Raw genomic sequence first — 19,350 nt, 5'->3', positions numbered from 1 at the left:
TTGTGACCACAGTCGTTGCAAGAGCTGCAGTCACAATCAGCGGGAAAATGACATGACGTTCCAGATACCGCACAAAGACCCCTAGCACGGCAGCCCGTGTACCAAACCTAGAACAGCCCCAGGGGTATTCGAAAGATGGAGTCATGGTTTTATAAAAACAGCTTGAAAAAAAATGTGCCGAGTGTATCATTTGTGATGTTTAGATCTAAACTTGCAAAGTTATTAAAAAACGTGTTGGATATTCAAATCTATTATGAAAACCACTTGGAATGGAATAGAAGATGTTAGGTGACGAAGAGCTCTCATTTTACTGCCATTCCAACATATGTAGGGAAGCAGGTCTGGTTATCCGAGACTTCAAAGATATAGCAGGAAAAAGAAATATTGTTTAAACTGCTTTGCTTCCTTGCAAAACAGGCTATCCCCTTTAACATAGAAAAGTGACTTATTTGCTTCCTATGAAGAATGTACAGGTTTTTATTTTCTTCTGATCCTATGTTATTCATTCTCAGCAGCTAGTGTGTTCACTCTTCTGTTTACCAACAACGGCATCAACACTACTTTCACTTAAGATTGTAAGCTCTTCGGGGGAAGGGACTCCTTTCCCCAATGTCTACTTTGATGTATGAAGCGCGTATTCCTATAAGGTCCCGTGTGTTACTGCTGTAAAGCGCTGTGTACATGGATGGCGCTAGGTAAAGATATGGAAAGCCAAGCACACCAAAAAGCTCAGGAGATCAATGAAGTGCGAAAAAGTTCATTTCATGACGTAGAAAGCTATTATTTAAGTGCCTTAGCACCCAGGTCTAACACATATTATCTCTTTAGACCCCAGTTAGGGACATCCCAAGTTGCAGGCCCGGAGACTCCTTTGTATATAAAGATATACAGTACATACTAAGAACAACATTTACGTTCACAAAATGACGTTAAATTACTTCTACTAATCATTGTCATTAGTTCACTTCAATAATTTAATGGTGCAGCCTCATGTAGGACTAATGGCAAGGTTATATTTCATTGGTTAAATCTGAGCCAATTAGGATAGTATTTTTTATATTTATTTTGAAAGTCTGAAAACTCGTTTTTCATTCACAATGGGGACACTGAAATGGGGGGTGGCGGGGCTTAAATTTCATTTGCTCGACATTTTACACGCATTTGCATGGCAAGTTGTCAAAAACATTTACAAAATGCCTAAACTTGCCTGATTTTAACCGATTTTTATTTAATAAATAAAAAAAAAAAGCCTGATTTTGTATTCTGCTCATTATTGTTTAGAGTTTTTTTTTTTTTAATGGAGCTTACTTATATAACGTGTAGGGGGAAAAAAAGACAATTTAAAAAAAAAATACAGGATAGGCGAATCACTGAAACAAGTTGCGACTCATTACAGGTAAAATCACATTTATAATGATCTACAGCAATCCAGGTGGCTGATCGTGTTAGCAGCGGAAACCGCTCGTCTCCGCCCCTTTTCCCATTTGTATATAGAGGTGTTCATCTCTCTTATCTGCTACACACCCCCTGAAGAAGGGAACCCGTGGAGTTTGAAAGCTCGTAACCCATCATTTTTGTGGGTTGCCTGCAAGGCACCAGGACGTAGAATCCATCAACTTTTCATTTTTTTTTATTGTAGCCTCAACCATATTTGCACAAAATCTATATTTAATTCTTATAAAAATAAATGCAAATCATCAAGATGTCACACACACAGCCTCTTTCTGATATTAGTTTCCTTTATTCTAAATGAGACAGCAGACTTAAATAGGTACGGCTCGGGACAGCCCGTCACACAACTGTGGGGAGATAATATGGCCCGATTCAATCATTTCAATAGCACATAAAAATTCCCAGGTGGCGGAAAGACAATTTCACAGAATACTAAACATGAGTCTATTGCTTCAACTCCGTAAAGCAGCAATCTAAGCCGCCATGTTTTTTTCTTTCAATTTTTTTACGTTGGATATATGCAGGAGGTCTCCGGTGCTGAACCCCCTTCATTTCAGCTTAAATCCATAGAGGGTGCATGTAGCCGTGGCGTCATCTGGACCTCTTCAGGTGCAGCTTCCTATTGACGCGGGAGATTTAACCTTTGCAGATACCGGTAACTATCTCGGGTAACACGGTGCCCCCTGAGCTGAAATGAATGGGGTTCAGCTCTGGAGATTCCCTGCTTCAAATTTTTGTGGGGGGGTGAGGGGGCCGCTTGAATTGCTCCTTTAAAATACCCACAACCTTCTAATTGTCAATATTATTGGATATCTTAATTTCTGAAACTCTACTTTCCGCAGCGATATTGTTTCTCTCTCTCAATAATTAACAAAATAATCCAGATTTTTTTAAATGCGATATAGTAAATGTTACATTAATCATATAGGACAAAAGATATTAGACTTTTATAAGTACGTGTGACCATCTTCCAGTGGCAGGAAACAAGATGTGGTTCACAGTTATTAAATGGTTGGAAATAACGGATGCGAGTCATTATTAGACACCACTTTTAACATGAATGCACGAGGCCAAATCATGTCAATGATCATAGGCCCTGGGAGACAATGATATCGATGTTCCAATAAAAACAGAAGCAGTGAGCTTGAGTAATGACGCACAATAGATGTTCACCGTCTGAACTCCGCCAACGCTCGTGTTGATTTTATCACAAATTAAAGGTCACCTTCCATTGGAAATTGTATTTGCTGTTCTGAAAGCGATCAAAAAAACTAAACTGAAAAAAGGGAAATCGTGAAGGGCTCTGCAATTGTAACACACATTTCAACTATTTACTGCAGTGTGTTTCTCTGAATGAGCTGGAACGTGGGGGCTGGGGAAGCTCACAGAGGTAGACAACCTGTATGTGTGGCCAACTCAATAGTTAAAAACAAAGTGAAAGACAGGGGGGTGATGGGGAACAAAACTAGGTCACTTAGAGCCACAACAGTCTTGAAGATAAAAATTCTCATTTATTTCAGCAACAGTGGAGTGTCCAACGTTTCAGGTCCAACCTGATGAAAGGTCCATGTTGGAGCTGCAACTTTATACCCTCCATGATTACTGAAATAAATGAGATTTGTTTTCTACCAGACTGTTGTGGGCCGAGCTCTACTTGACCTATTTCTGGGGATTTTCTCTAATTGAACTGGGCAAACGGGGCAATATCACAAGATCGTTTGCTTCTAGAGCAGCAGTAGTTAAAAAGAACTCACAACTTCCTAACTACCAAACTATCTTGGTTCTTCATTCTCTCATCCGTATCTATAATCCCATTTCCCCTGCAGATGGATATTATTTTAGTCATTGATGCCTCATTATTTCTACCATCTGTCCACGTTTCATATCTTGAAGAACAGTCTGATTTTGCATGGGAAGTTTTATCTGGCACAAAGATTAAGAAATAGCATTATGACACTGAGCACCCTTTTTCATCTCATTTCACAGAGGTCAAAGTTTCCACCAGCGTCCAAAATTGACAAGTTGTCCTTATGGAAAATTAACCGAATCTTATATAGACGCACTACTAAAGACAAAAGGAACATTTGCCATTTTTTTTCTAATTACACCAGAAACATAGATCCTACTTGGTCTATGACTTCTTCCCTATTTAAAGTCTCAAATAGTAAGGGCTCCTTCATTCATTAAAGCGCTACGTAAAACTAGTAGCGCTATACAAGAACATGCTATTATTATTATTATTTATTATTCGTTGGGTTTAACCCAACTGATGAGATAACTCACTCATATTCAACTGCATTCGCCAATAATCTCTCTCAGCAAGGCCGGACCATCCATTAGGCGAAAATAGGCGGTTGCCAAGGAAGCAAAGGTCCTAGGGGCGCATTAATAATAATATTATTATTAGGGAGTGGAGAGGCAGTAGAAGGCTATGTCAGCGGAGGGAAGACGTTGAGACAGCGGGCGGGGGTGGCTTAGCTGTGGCTGGCGAAGAAATCGGAGCAGGAGCACAGGAGATGGCAGGGGAGGTACGCACTCTCACCGGCGCTGGAAGTCAGGCGCTGGAAGTCAGATACCGGCCAACTTCCGGTATTACAGCGCATACCTCCCCTGCAGTCTCCTGTGCTCCTGCTCGATCGGATGTCTTCACCTGCCACAGCCAAACCACCACCGCCCGCTGTCTCAACGTCTTCCCTCCACTGACAGTCATTTACTGCCGCACCGCTCCCTGACTCCTGTGCCGCCACCAAGCCTGGTAAGTGAGAGGGGGTGGGGGGTGCAAATGTCAGATAATACTTTTCATATTATCTGACACAGTATTGGTCCCGTTTAGATCGGATAACCAGGACTCTACTGTATTATTTATCTTTTTTTTTTAAATGATTTTTCTTTTTTTTTGGTCTGGTATTTTGGCGCCATATTTTTATTTTGCGTCGCACCCCCTGCTGCCACGCTACTGTTTATTTGATTATTTTACTTATTTTTTTTTTATAAAACTGGGGCGCAAATTTTAAGTTTCACCTACGGCGCATGAAACCCTTGCACCGGCCCCGTCTCTCAGAGTTAAATCTTTCTGATGTTGACAGCCACAAAAATCAGTGAGATTTTGAGGTGTAGTTTATATATACTTCTAGTGTGTTGTCAAGTATTACACGACCCATCTTAAATTCCTGTATCCTTTCTTTCAAAGCGATATCGTATATTCCTAAATCTGTCTCAGCGTCTCTCCTGCTGAAATCACTCTCCTGGATTCCTATCGAAACCTGTAACACACAATTCTCCTCCTCACTTTTAAAGCTTTACACTCTTCTGCTCCGCCTTACATCTCAGCCCTAATTTCTCGCTATACACCATCCCGACTCTTGCGTTCTGCTCAAAGATGTCTTTTCTCTACCCCTTTTGTATTTAAAGCCCTCTCCCTGTCAGGATCGGGCTTAGGCCCCGCCGCCTGGCTGTGTCACGGTGGACAAGCGCCAGAGGAGGGACGGACTTCAAGCTCCGCCCTTCTGACACGCCCGCTGGTGACACAGGGGCCGCGCGCTGTGCGCCACACGCCGCGCTGTTGATATTGGGATCATCAGCTGCTCCTCACCTGCTACATTTTCCCTGCCTTCCTATCAGCACTCAACTTATGTTTGATGACCTCACTCTCTGCAGCCTTCCTATTGGGCCCCGGTGCTTTATATGCTCAGTCATCCCCATGGCAATTGGCTGGGCATAAACTCCTGTTTATGTACCTGTGCTTGCTACTAGCTGTGCCTTGCTGTTGCTGTGCCTTGTTCTATCTATTCGTTGTGACCTCAGCTCGTACCTGGACTTCTGCCTTCTCGAACCCCTGGACCTCGGCTCACTTCTGGATTCCCACGCTCTCCTCTCCTCTACCTTGGCTAACGGATTACGACTACTCTCCCCTCTCCAACCCCTGACCACGGCAAGTACCCTGACCTACCCAAACTCTCCTACCCTGACACAGCTTCACAACCCTGACTCTGCAATCCGGACTCGGTCCCACGGTTGTAGGTCGGTGGTTATTTACTTCCCCATCTCAGCCCTGCGGTCTTGTCCTGTTTGTGATGAGCACACGTGACACTCCCATCTTAAACCTTTCTCATCGACTGCCCCACACCTCTGGAATGCCCTTCCCCTCAATATACGACTAGCACCCTCTCTATCCAACGTTAAGATCCACCTCAAAACACACCTAATTAAGGAAGCATATTAGTAGCTCCATGGCTGATAATTAACACCTCATACTGTACATAAACCTTGGCCCCTTGCAGACGCACTTACCAGAATGCTTTTCTACTGTCCCTGTACGTTCTTCCTACCAACCAATTAGATAGTAAGCTCTTCGGAGCAGGCACTCCTTTTCCTAAAAGTGACTTTAATGTCTGAAGCACTTCTCCCCTTTATGTGTTATTTATATTATTTGTTATTTATATGATTGTCACGTGTATTACTGGTGTGAAGCGCTATGTACATTAATGGCTCTATATAAAGACATACATACATACATAGGTTGATTAAATAAAAATGGGGATATTTCTTGATATCATCCATTTTCTCAAATATTAACCTTCAGTAAATCCAAGCCTATCCCGGGATATCTTGGCACAAGAGCTTTGTCATCAGCGTCAAACTGCAAGAATGTATGCAAATTGTCATGATTCCCTCCCGCAGTACTCCTCGTAGACCTGTAGGGGCACACAGAGGACTCAAGTTCAGGCCCAGAACTAGAACAGTCCATAAGGCCAGCTGCCAACTTCGTTTGGGTATAACATCCCACCCAATCTATTAGTTATTTGCTTGTTAACTTTATGTTTACAGATCAGGAGTCGGGTTATTCTTTTCCCCTAGCGCTGTGACTTTCCCTGTCCTTTATCAGGCTTCCAGTTCTACTGATCTTCAGGCACCTTCTTGTTTGTCGTTTTCCCTTTGCACTGTTTGCCCCATGTTAATTATTTGTCCCCTGCTCCTATTGCTCTTTGCATGTAGCACTGCAATCCGTGCAGCTAACCCTGGTTTGTCCGGTTATTTCCTTAGCATTATTTGCCCGTGTCCTTGTTTGTTCCCTTAGCCTTTTGCATGTAGCTCTGCACACTTTGCAGACTTCATGTTGTTTTCCAGCTTTTGTTTCCTTTAGTGTAACGATAAACCCCGTCAGTTTTTACGTATTTCGGTCTCCTGTCCTTTTTAAGGTTTCCATGTTACCCATGACTGTTCTATACAGTACATCCTGATATAAACACACACACACACACGACAAATCCACAATTATGTGACAAGGAATAACAGAATAATTGATCATTTACAATCGTTTTACGTTCGTGTTTTGTGTGTGTACGTACACTTAATGAATAATCCCTTTCTTGACAACAGCAATTACCTGAAAAATATATATTTTAATTTATGTTGTTTTTCTTTACTCGCTGTACTGTATGATAATAACGGGACATGTCATCTACGTAGAGACGCACAATGAAGAACATGCTCTAGGCACACTGCTGGCAACAGGTGATGAATTGCTGACATCCTTTTAGGTGATTGTTTTATCCTCGTTATACCTGCTCAGACTGCACCACATTATTAAAACCATTTATTCCTGCTGGAGAGCGGCGAGCATTACTCGTTCTAATTAAACAACACAGAAGGCTCTTATGTTTGACATGTTATCCAGGGAGAATGGGGGGAGATGAGGCTTCAGCCACTAAGGTTTGGCAAACATACAGAATACTGTCATACACAAAATGTCAAAGTGAGAAAGCGCATTAACGGATGTTAACAATGATGTGCGTTTTGATCTCCATACTGCCTGAAGTATCCGGAGTATGTGCTTCCTTGATGAAGATCCCCCTGGGTTTGAAGCGTTGACTGTGCAGTGTAAAAATGAATAAAAACACATATTAAACTGATCAGAGTGCAGGGATGCCTTTAAGTATGGCCGCAGGTGGAATGGGTTAACATATGTTATGAAACGAGCAACCCAGCATTCTTTTAGTAATCCCCTTCTCCCAACATTCGGGGAACTGAAGAGGTAGCACAGGGATTAATTACTGAACATTATGGTGGCAACAGGCGTCAAGAATGAAACTGAAAATACTTTTTAAGATCGAAAAAAAGAAAACCATGCTGGAATGCCCCATGGATGGATATGTAAGTGGGAAATAAAAGCTTAATAACCATTATTTCCGATTTGGGATGGTCAGCTTGAAATGAATGTGCTGCAGTATAAAGCAATACTAATACTAAGTGTGATTCCCGTTCCCATGTTTCCTCCCGCATCGGAACCAAACCCCAACACTCACGAAAATGAAGTGAGACTTGGTTTTATGGATATACATTGGATCTAGATATACAGGTAGCATGCAAAACACGCTTCCATGCCACATTAAGTTGAACAAAATGTAGCAGATCCCAGTGAAATGGTAAGAGGGAGGAAACGACACAAGAGAAGGACGATCTGTCTCACACGTTCTGCGCTTTTATCAAATGTCCGTCCTCGGACCAAAGCGAACTGATTGCAGTTGCATGTTCAATGCCACTGCAATCCGTAATCAGTGACGTCGCAGTCACGTGATAGGATATGCAGGTAACCCCTCTGGCACTCCAAGGGTTAATTATTATTTTTATACAGTTAGGATAGCATTGGAAGGGGGTTCGATTTCCTCCCGTTATGTCAGTGTGTGATCAGCAAGAGTTTGCACAGACAGAGCTCCCATCTCTCCCCCTACCCTTAATCTTTATTGGCTCTGGTGAGGGTGGGCGAGGGTCTAAGGAAAAACACACGATTGAAAAAAAACGTCCATATTCAGAGTTCCCCTAAGAAACATGATTGGACATTTATTTCCCAAAGAATGAAAGCAGACAAATATTTCTTACCATCAGGAAGCAAACAAGGCTGCTTCATGCTTGACAAATAGTTATTATTATTTTTTTTAGCCAACTGCATGGGATTGCACCTTTAAAAAGGTAACCAGCCCAATGTAAACATTTGTAGAGCAAAGTTTGGGCTGATTTTTTTTTTTTTCCTATGGAAATGAAGCGCAAAATACTAATAAAAACAGAAAGGCCCAGCGCAACGTACAAATTGACAACATATAGTACAATACTTCAGTGCTAATCTGCTCATGAGTAAGGGTCATTTAGTTAAACCCTTTGGCCAAAGCGTTATAAGCCTGCAGCCACTTCACGGCACACCCAATCTACAGGTCCTAACACTACCTGGCACAATTCTCATGTCTCATTCTCTCTTTTCTGCTGGAGGGAGAAAGACCACACTGGGTCTGTGATTCCCAGGATCATGATAAAAACTGCGACTTGGAAAGTGGGGCGGGGCGAGCTTGAATGTTTAGGGCTTCTGAATGGGAAAGTATTTGTCAAAGTGTTCCCTCTACTTTTATCCCCCAGAGATGCCATATCAGAGAGCCAATAAAAGGTAAGACAGGAGATGGGAGGTTTGGCAAATTATTGTTGAACACAAATCTAAAACGGAACAGTGGGAGGAAATCACAGCTGTCCCAGGTCTGAGCTCACCATGTTTACAAACAAACAGATTTTGTGTGTGTCACATTTTAGTCAATCGCCCAAATGTCACCTCTTAGGCTGCGCTTATAGTGCCGGCGACGGCGACAAAACAAATGTATTGCCGCCGTCGCGTGCGCTTATACAAAGCGCGATGCGTCGGGAGCGACGTGGCGGCGCGAAATTTGGAAGCCGGTCAAATTGGATTTTTCAGAGGCTATCGCCACATGTGACAGCCTCTGAACCAATCACTGGCCAGGTCGCTTGCGACGTCGCCGGATAGCGAAATACAACTTTCGCGGGTGGTGACGCTATCCATCGCGTCGCCGTCGCGCGCACTATAAGCGTGGCCGTAAAAATGTCTCTGCTATTAGTGATTTTGATCCTAGCAGGGACTGAATCCTTTACGTGTATAAGATTATACCCCTTGGAGAACACCAACCTTACAGCCACAACCAGGGGTGGGCAACTCCAGGCCTCAAACAGGTCAGGTTTTCAGGATATCCATAATCCATAAATCGGCACAGGTGTCTCAATCAGCCGACGACCGAGCCACTGATTTAGCCATCTTTGCTGAAGCAGGGATATCCTGAAAGCCTGACCTGTTGGCCCTTGAGGACTGGGGTTGCCAGCTCCTGTACTAAACCAAGTGCATTCACAAAACTTTGGTTAACCAAAAAAGGCTTTGACACCGGAAAAATAGTCGTCAACAGACTTTTGTGCATCACGATCAGATATGCCTGTATACCAAAAGCTCCCTTTTGACTGTATTTCTTTATTGTTACATTATATTTCCTTTGTTGCATTTTTTTTTAAATTAATTTATTTTCTTGCAACTGTTTTTTTTTTTCCGACCGCAGCAAATAATACTGTAAGTTATCTTTTTTTTTACAATTTATTTCTTCCCAGTAGACAAATAGAATTGCAGTCGAATTGGTCCCTTATTTCAGAGGTGCTCAACTCCACACCTCAAGCTCTCTCCCCAACCCCCCCCCCCCCCCACAGGCGAAAGAGGGTGTACTTTCTTTTTCACACAACTATATATATATATAATATATATATTTTTTTTCATTTACACTTTAAATAGGTAGAAGCCTTTTTTTTTTTGTGCTCATTTAGTCATCACACGTTCCATTTAATCTCTGCCTTTTATTCCCAACTTTCTGAATTTGACAATTCTGGCATTATATCTGCCTTTTATTCCCTTACTGGCTCTACGTTCCTGTGCCAGAAGGATGTTCCATAACAAAGCTACATGAGGATACTGTATTACAAAAAAATAAAAATTTCAAAAATAAACCTTCAAGGTCCACTCGGCAGCTACGTAGTTAAACTGCGAAGGCAGCCGGAAAATCAGATCTCCCTAAAGCCTTTAGTACCACAAATGACACAATAAACCAGAAATAGGTGCGTTCAAAGGCTCCGGTGACATGGTCAGAACAGCTGGTCTGCATTGCCATGGTTATTTCGGTCACTGTGACCCCTCTCTTATTTCCAACCTTATCTTCTGCATTTCATATACGGCGACCAGGAATTACATGTATTGCAAACCTATTAATGACCGTGACGTCTATATTCTAAAGCCCGGTCACAGCTACAAAAAGCCTGCGGCGTGTGACTGTGAGACAGAAAACAGCCTCGCCGAAGATAAAACATAGAAACGCAGTTACCAGTAATGCCCAGTAAATTGGATTAGGTGTTTTAGAGGAAGGTGCTGAAATATCTACAGGACATTCAAAGCTCCCCGCGGGTTTCTTTCAGGCGAGCAGCTCCCGAAAAGCTCTACACAGTATACACAATAATACAGTATACTTATGAAGACGTTTCTTGTTGGTCCATTAAACGTTATCACAACCTAAACCTAAAGTTCATCTGCTATATTAAAGTATTAAGTCCCATATAGCAAAACTACATTGTTAAAAAAAAAAAATTCAAAAAGTATTTAAAAAATGTAATTAAATAAAAAAAAAAAAAAAAAAAAACAACAGCTACGGACCATAAAAAAAAATAAGTGTCTTTGCCATTGCAAAGCCCTTTTGCTTTAGTTTTTAGCAGCCCCACCTTCTATACAATCTGTGGTTGAATTCAGTGGTTGAAATGTGACCTTCTTGGGAGGTTAAAATAATTGTAGTTAATAAACAGGTGAAAACTCAGCAAAAAAAAAATGAAGTTTGTACTGTAGCACACTACAGTAACAATTAAGTTATTGATCAGAATAACATGAATGATCAGATTATGCTACGACTTAATACTTGTTCTTTTGGGAGGAGGGGATTATAACTTTAACTGTTTGTTTGCTAGAAGGCTTCTAGGCCACGTGTGGACGTGTGGACTTGTGGACGTGTGTCGCAAGGGCGGCGAACCCGACGCAGTAACAGAAGATGAGATCTCCTCCCCTTCCAAATTGCCCTCTCCGCTCACTGAGAGCCGAGGTCGCGATTTCCGCTACAAACAAACAACGTCATAGTGCCCTGAGGGGGGCGCCACTTACAATGCCGGTCGACCCGAGCAATGTGTGCACTGTAGATGGAGGTGATGGGGAGGCATGGCCGTGATGTCACCAGGCTGGTTGGCCCTCATTGGCTGAACCACTCACGTGACGCGGCCGTCACGCGAAAAGACAAAGTAATTTGTCTTTTGAAAAATCTGCCGTGCGGTCGCTCTTAAATCGCTCGCAATCACTATGGGCGGCCTCATAGCGGTCCTGCATTTTGTTCGCGTCACGCTCCGTATAATAGCGGCCTTAGATGCAATCCAAGCGACACTTAAAAAATGTTGTTTTAATATATGCCGCCTTTGATTTACCTTTATTGAAAACTAATTACCCAAGCTGCTGATCAATTAGTTCTCCCGTGATCGATCAACAATGATCCTGCTTCCCAGGGTTCACTAAATGGCTGTCTTTCAGTTTAAATGAATCTTTCAGTCAGCGTAACTCAGCAGCTACAATGTATCCGTGTATTACTAAGGTAACATTATCTATTGTTAGTTTGTTACTCAAACTGCTGGGAATATTGGCAACAAAGATCACAAACGGGAAAGTGTTACACAGATCTTGCACTGCTGGGGAGGTAGGGTGAAACCTGTTATAGAAATCAAAGGATGCTCAGTATATTAAACCTCATTAAACATGGCATTAAGAGGTTTTTTTTAGTAAGTATGATCTAATACTACAGAACTGATTAAACAAAACAAAAACCCACATGTAGGATATTGCTTGGATTGGTTTTTAGCTTATATTAACTTAGGCAATGTACAGGTCGGCGCTGAATCATTAACATTATTTTATACACTAGTATTACTTGAATAGCTTCCAAACAAGAGTACAACCATCATTAAACCACACTGTAAAATATTGTGCTAAACATTACAATGAACTTCTTGGCACTGAAGGGTTAAAAAGAGACATGTTCATCACAATCACAAGTATTTTGATTTATCTGTGTGGGGGGAGGAATTGAGTGCATGTACGCGTGGGAGGGGAAAGAGTGCATGTACGCGTGGGAGGGGAAAGAGTGCATGTACGCGTGGGAGGGGAAAGAGTGCATGTACGCGTGGGAGGGGAAAGAGTGCGTGTGCGCGTGGGAGGGGAAACAGTGCATGTACGCGTGGGAGGGGAAAGAGTGCGTGTGCGCGTGGGAGGGGAAAGAGTGCGTGTGCGCGTGGGAGGGGAAAGAGTGCATGTACGCGTGGGAGTGGAAAGAGTGCGTGTACGCGTGGGAGGGGAAAGAGTGCGTGTGCGCGTGGGAGGGGAAAGAGTGCGTGTGCGCGTGGGAGGGAAAAGAGTGCATGTACGCGTGGGAGGGGAAAGAGTGCGTCTGCGCGTGGGAGGGGAAAGAGTGCGTGTGCGCGTGGGAGGGGAAAGAGTGCATGTACGCGTGGGAGTGGAAAGAGTGCGTGTACGCGTGGGAGGGGAAAGAGTGCATGTACGCGTGGGAGGGGAAAGAGTGCGTGTGCGCGTGGGAGGGGAAAGAGTGCGTGTGCGCGTGGGAGGGGAAAGAGTGCGTGTGCGCGTGGGAGGGGAAAGAGTGCGTGTGCGCGTGGGAGGGGAAAGAGTGCGTGTGCGCGTGGGAGGGGAAAGAGTGCGTGTGCGCGTGGGAGGGGAAAGAGTGCGTGTGCGCGTGGGAGGGGAAAGAGTGCGTGTGCGCGTGGGAGGGGAAAGAGTGCGTGTACGCGTGGGAGGGGAAAGAGTGCGTGTGCGCGTGGGAGGGGAAAGAGTGCGTGTGCGCGTGGGAGGGGAAAGAGTGCGTGTGCGCGTGGGAGGGGAAAGAGTGCGTGTACGCGTGGGAGGGGAAAGAGTGCGTGTGCGCGTGGGAGGGGAAAGAGTGCGTGTGCGCGTGGGAGGGGAAAGAGTGCGTGTGCGCGTGGGAGGGGAAAGAGTGCGTGTGCGCGTGGGAGGGGAAAGAGTGCGTGTGCGCGTGGGAGGGGAAAGAGTGCGTGTGCGCGTGGGAGGGGAAAGAGTGCGTGTGCGCGTGGGAGGGAAAAGAGTGCGTGTGCGCGTGGGAGGGGAAAGAGTGCGTGTGCGCGTGGGAGGGGAAAGAGTGCGGGTGCGCGTGGGAGGGGAAAGAGTGCATGTACGCGTGGGAGGGGAAAGAGTGCGTGTGCGCGTGGGAGGGGAAAGAGTGCGTGTGCGCGTGGGAGGGGAAAGAGTGCGTGTGCGCGTGGGAGGGGAAAGAGTGCGTGTGCGCGTGGGAGGGGAAAGAGTGCGTGTGCGCGTGGGAGGGGAAAGAGTGCATGTATGCGTGGGAGGGGAAAGAGTGCGTGTGCGCGTGGGAGGGGAAAGAGTGTGTGTGCGCGTGGGAGGGGAAAGAGTGCATGTACGCGTGGGAGGGGAAAGAGTGCGTGTGCGCGTGGGAGGGGAAAGAGTGCGTGTGCGCGTGGGAGGGGAAAGAGTGCATGTACGCGTGGGAGGGGAAAGAGTGCCTGTGCGCGTGGGAGGGGAAGGAGTGCATGTATGCGTGGGAGGGGAAAGAGTGCGTGTGCGCGTGGGAGGGGAAAGAGTGTGTGTGCGCGTGGGAGGGGAAAGAGTGCGTGTGCGCGTGGGAGGGGAAAGAGTGCGTGTGCGCGTGGGAGGGGAAAGAGTGTGTGTACGCGTGGGAGGGGAAAGAGTGCGTGTGCGCGTGGGAGGGGAAAGAGTGCGTGTGCGCGTGGGAGGGGAAAGAGTGCATGTACGCGTGGGAGGGGAAAGAGTGTGTGCGCGTGGGAGGGGAAAGAGTGCATGTACGCGTGGGAGGGGAAAGAGTGCGTGTGCGCGTGGGAGGGGAAAGAGTGCGTGTGCGCGTGGGAGGGGAAAGAGTGTGTGTGCGCGTGGGAGGGGAAAGAGTGCATGTACGCGTGGGAGAGGAAAGAGTGCGTGTGCGCGTGGGAGGGGAAAGAGTGCGTGTGCGCGTGGGAGGGGAAAGAGTGCGTGTGCGCGTGGGAGGGGAAAGAGTGCGTGTGCGCGTGGGAGGGGAAAGAGTGCGTGTGCGCGTGGGAGGGGAAAGAGTGCGTGTGCGCGTGGGAGGGGAAAGAGTGCGTGTGCGCGTGGGAGGGAAAAGAGTGCGTGTGCGCGTGGGAGGGGAAAGAGTGCGTGTGCGCGTGGGAGGGGAAAGAGTGCGGGTGCGCGTGGGAGGGGAAAGAGTGCATGTACGCGTGGGAGGGGAAAGAGTGCGTGTGCGCGTGGGAGGGGAAAGAGTGCGTGTGCGCGTGGGAGGGGAAAGAGTGCGTGTGCGCGTGGGAGGGGAAAGAGTGCGTGTGCGCGTGGGAGGGGAAAGAGTGCGTGTGCGCGTGGGAGGGGAAAGAGTGCATGTATGCGTGGGAGGGGAAAGAGTGCGTGTGCGCGTGGGAGGGGAAAGAGTGTGTGTGCGCGTGGGAGGGGAAAGAGTGCATGTACGCGTGGGAGGGGAAAGAGTGCGTGTGCGCGTGGGAGGGGAAAGAGTGCGTGTGCGCGTGGGAGGGGAAAGAGTGCATGTACGCGTGGGAGGGGAAAGAGTGCGTGTGCGCGTGGGAGGGGAAGGAGTGCATGTATGCGTGGGAGGGGAAAGAGTGCGTGTGCGCGTGGGAGGGGAAAGAGTGTGTGCGCGCGTGGGAGGGGAAAGAGTGCGTGTGCGCGTGGGAGGGGAAAGAGTGCGTGTGCGCGTGGGAGGGGAAAGAGTGTGTGTACGCGTGGGAGGGGAAAGAGTGCGTGTGCGCGTGGGAGGGGAAAGAGTGCGTGTGCGCGTGGGAGGGGAAAGAGTGCATGTACGCGTGGGAGGGGAAAGAGTGCGTGTGCGCGTGGGAGGGGAAAGAGTGCATGTACGCGTGGGAGGGGAAAGAGTGCGTGTGCGCGTGGGAGGGGAAAGAGTGCGTGTGCGCGTGGGAGGGGAAAGAGTGTGTGTGCGCGTGGGAGGGGAAAGAGTGCATGTACGCGTGGGAGGGGAAAGAGTGTGTGTGCGCGTGGGAGGGGAAAGAGTGCATGTACGCGTGGGAGGGGAAAGAGTGTGTGTGCGCGTGGGAGGGGAAAGAGTGCATGTACGCGTGGGAGGGGAAAGAGTGCGTGTGCGCGTGGGAGGGGAAAGAGTGCATGTACGCGTGGGAGGGGAAAGAGTGTGTGTGCGCGTGGGAGGGGAAAGAGTGCGTGTGCGCGTGGGAGGGGAAAGAGTGTGTGTGCGCGTGGGAGGGGAAAGAGTGCATGTACGCGTGGGAGGGGAAAGAGTGCGTGTGCGCGTGGGAGGGGAAAGAGTGCATGTACGCGTGGGAGGGGAAAGAGTGCGTGTGCGCGTGGGAGGGGAAAGAGTGCGTGTGCGCGTGGGAGGGGAAAGAGTGCGTGTGCGCGTGGGAGGGGAAAGAGTGCATGTATGCGTGGGAGGGGAAAGAGTGCGTGTGCGCGTGGGAGGGGAAAGAGTGTGTGTGCGCGTGGGAGGGGAAAGAGTGCGTGTGCGTGTGGGAGGGGAAAGAGTGCGTGTACGCGTGGGAGGGGAAAGAGTGCGTGTGCGCGTGGGAGGGGAAAGAGTGCGTGTGCGCGTGGGAGGGGAAAGAGTGTGTGTGCGCGTGGGAGGGGAAAGAGTGCGTGTGCGCGTGGGAGGGGAAAGAGTGCGTGTACGCGTGGGAGGGGAAAGAGTGCGTGTGCGCGTGGGAGGGGAAAGAGTGCGTGTGCGCGTGGGAGGGGAAAGAGTGCGTGTGCGCGTGGGAGGGGAAAGAGTGCGTGTGCGCGTGGGAGGGGAAAGAGTGCGTGTGCGCGTGGGAGGGGAAAGAGTGCGTGTGCGCGTGGGAGGGGAAAGAGTGCGTGTGCGCGTGGGAGGGGAAAGAGTGCGTGTACGCGTGGGAGGGGAAAGAGTGCGTGTACGCGTGGGAGGGGAAAGAGTGTGTGTGCGCGTGGGAGGGGAAAGAGTGCGTGTGCGCGTGGGAGGGGAAAGAGTGCGTGTGCGCGTGGGAGGGGAAAGAGTGCGTGTGCGCGTGGGAGGGGAAAGAGTGCGTGTGCTGCTGGGAGGGGAAAGAGTGCGTGTGCGCGTGGGAGGGGAAAGAGTGCGTGTACGCGTGGGAGGGGAAAGAGTGAGTGTGCGCGTGGGAGGGGAAAGAGTGCGTGTGCGCGTGGGAGGGGAAAGAGTGCGTGTGCGCGTGGGAGGGGAAAGAGTGTGTGTGCGCGTGGGAGGGGAAAGAGTGCGTGTACGCGTGGGAGGGGAAAGAGTGCATGTACGCGTGGGAGGGGAAAGAGTGCGTGTGCGCGTGGGAGGGGAAAGAGTGCGTGTGCGCGTGGGAGGGGAAAGAGTGCGTGTGCGCGTGGGAGGGGAAAGAGTGCGTGTGCGCGTGGGAGGGGAAAGAGTGCATGTACGCGTGGGAGGGGAAAGAGTGCATGTACGCGTGGGAGGGGAAAGAGTGTGTGTGCGCGTGGGAGGGGAAAGAGTGCGTGTGCGCGTGGGAGGGGAAAGAGTGCGTGTGCGCGTGGGAGGGGAAAGAGTGCGCGTGGGAGGGGAAAGAGTGCGTGTGGGAGGGGAAAGAGTGTGTGTACGCGTGGGAGGGGAAAGAGTGCGTGTGCGCGTGGGAGGGGAAAGAGTGCGTGTGCGCGTGGGAGTGGAAAGAGTGCATGTACGCGTGGGAGGGGAAAGAGTGCGCGTGGGAGGGAAAAGAGTGCGTGTGCGCGTGGGAGGGGAAAGAGTGCATGTACGCGTGGGAGGGGAAAGAGTGCGTGTACGCGTGGGAGGGGAAAGAGTGCGTGTGCGCGTGGGAGGGGAAAGAGTGCGTGTGCGCGTGGGAGGGGAAAGAGTGCGTGTGCGCGTGGGAGGGGAAAGAGTGCATGTACGCGTGGGAGGGGAAAGAGTGCGTGTGCGCGTGGGAGGGGAAAGAGTGCGTGTGCGCGTGGGAGGGGAAAGAGTGCGTGTGCGCGTGGGAGGGGAAAGAGTGCGTGTGCGCGTGGGAGGGGAAAGAGTGCGTGTGCGCGTGGGAGGGGAAAGAGTGCGTGTGCGCGTGGGAGGGGAAAGAGTGCGTGTGCGCGTGGGAGGGGAAAGAGTGCGTGTGCGCGTGGGAGGGGAAAGAGTGCGTGTGCGCGTGGGAGGGGAAAGAGTGCGTGTGCGCGTGGAGGGGAAAGAGTGCGTGTGCGCGTGGGAGGGGAAAGAGTGCGTGTACGCGTGGGAGGGGAAAGAGTGCGTGTACGCGTGGGAGGGGAAAGAGTGCGTGTGCGCGTGGGAGGGGAAAGAGTGCGTGTGCGCGTGGGAGGGGAAAGAGTGCGTGTGCGCGTGGGAGGGGAAAGAGTGCGTGTACGCGTGGGAGGGGAAAGAGTGCGTGTGCGCGTGGGAGGGGAAAGAGTGCGTGTGCGCGTGGGAGGGGAAAGAGTGCGTGTGCGCGTGGGAGGGGAAAGAGTGCGTGTGCGCGTGGGAGGGGAAAGAGTGCGTGTGCGCGTGGGAGGGGAAAGAGTGCGTGTGCGCGTGGGAGGGGAAAGAGTGCGTGTGCGCGTGGGAGGGGAAAGAGTGCGTGTGCGCGTGGGAGGGGAAAGAGTGCGTGTGCGCGTGGGAGGGGAAAGAGTGCGTGTGCGCGTGGGAGGGGAAAGAGTGCGTGTACGCGTGGGAGGGGAAAGAGTGCGTGTGCGCGTGGGAGGGGAAAGAGTGCGTGTACGCGTGGGAGGGGAAAGAGTGCGTGTGCGCGTGGGAGGGGAAAGAGTGCGTGTGCGCGTGGGAGGGGAAAGAGTGCATGTACGCGTGGGAGGTGAAAGAGTGCATGTACGCGTGGGAGGGGAAAGAGTGCGTGTGCGCGTGGGAGGGGAAAGAGTGCATGTACGCGTGGGAGGGGAAAGAGTGCGTGTGCGCGTGGGAGGGGAAAGAGTGCGTGTGCGCGTGGGAGGGGAAAGAGTGCGTGTGCGCGTGGGAGGGGAAAGAGTGCGTGTGCGCGTGGGAGGGGAAAGAGTGCGTGTGCGCGTGGGAGGGGAAAGAGTGCGTGTGCGCGTGGGAGGGGAAAGAGTGCGTGTGCGCGTGGGAGGGGAAAGAGTGCGTGTGCGCGTGGGAGGGGAAAGAGTGCGTGTGCGCGTGGGAGGGGAAAGAGTGCGTGTGCGCGTGGGAGGGGAAAGAGTGCGTGTGCGCGTGGGAGGGGAAAGAGTGCATGTACGCGTGGGAGGGGAAAGAGTGCGCGTGGGAGGGAAAAGAGTGCGTGTGCGCGTGGGAGGGGAAAGAGTGCATGTACGCGTGGGAGGGGAAAGAGTGCGTGTGCGCGTGGGAGGGGAAAGAGTGCGTGTGCGCGTGGGAGGGGAAAGAGTGCGTGTGCGCGTGGGAGGGGAAAGAGTGCATGTACGCGTGGGAGGGGAAAGAGTGCGTGTGCGCGTGGGAGGGGAAAGAGTGCGTGTGCGCGTGGGAGGGGAAAGAGTGCGTGTGCGCGTGGGAGGGGAAAGAGTGCGTGTGCGCGTGGGAGGGGAAAGAGTGCGTGTGCGCGTGGGAGGGGAAAGAGTGCGTGTGCGCGTGGGAGGGGAAAGAGTGCGTGTGCGCGTGGGAGGGGAAAGAGTGCGTGTGCGCGTGGGAGGGGAAAGAGTGCGTGTGCGCGTGGGAGGGGAAAGAGTGCGTGTGCGCGTGGGAGGGGAAAGAGTGCGTGTGCGCGTGGGAGGGGAAAGAGTGCATGTACGCGTGGGAGGGGAAAGAGTGCGTGTACGCGTGGGAGGGGAAAGAGTGCGTGTGCGCGTGGGAGGGGAAAGAGTGCGTGTGCGCGTGGGAGGGGAAAGAGTGCGTGTGCGCGTGGGAGGGGAAAGAGTGCGTGTACGCGTGGGAGGGGAAAGAGTGCGTGTGCGCGTGGGAGGGGAAAGAGTGCGTGTGCGCGTGGGAGGGGAAAGAGTGCGTGTGCGCGTGGGAGGGGAAAGAGTGCGTGTGCGCGTGGGAGGGGAAAGAGTGCGTGTGCGCGTGGGAGGGGAAAGAGTGCGTGTGCGCGTGGGAGGGGAAAGAGTGC

The 19,350-nt window shown here is 50.1% G+C and overlaps 1 protein-coding gene across 2 annotated transcripts in view; it reads right to left on the bottom strand.

Annotated features, from left to right (window-relative positions):
- TRAPPC9 (trafficking protein particle complex subunit 9) overlaps window positions 1-19,350 on the bottom strand; it is a 953,009-nt gene that overhangs the window by 803,406 nt on the left and 130,253 nt on the right. The window lies entirely within an intron of this gene.

Source organism: Ascaphus truei, chromosome 2 (assembly GCF_040206685.1).
Source record: "Ascaphus truei isolate aAscTru1 chromosome 2, aAscTru1.hap1, whole genome shotgun sequence".
Taxonomy (NCBI): domain Eukaryota; kingdom Metazoa; phylum Chordata; class Amphibia; order Anura; family Ascaphidae; genus Ascaphus; species Ascaphus truei.
The sequence above is the reverse complement of the archived record's forward strand: the minus strand, read 5'-3'. Positions and strand labels throughout refer to the sequence as shown.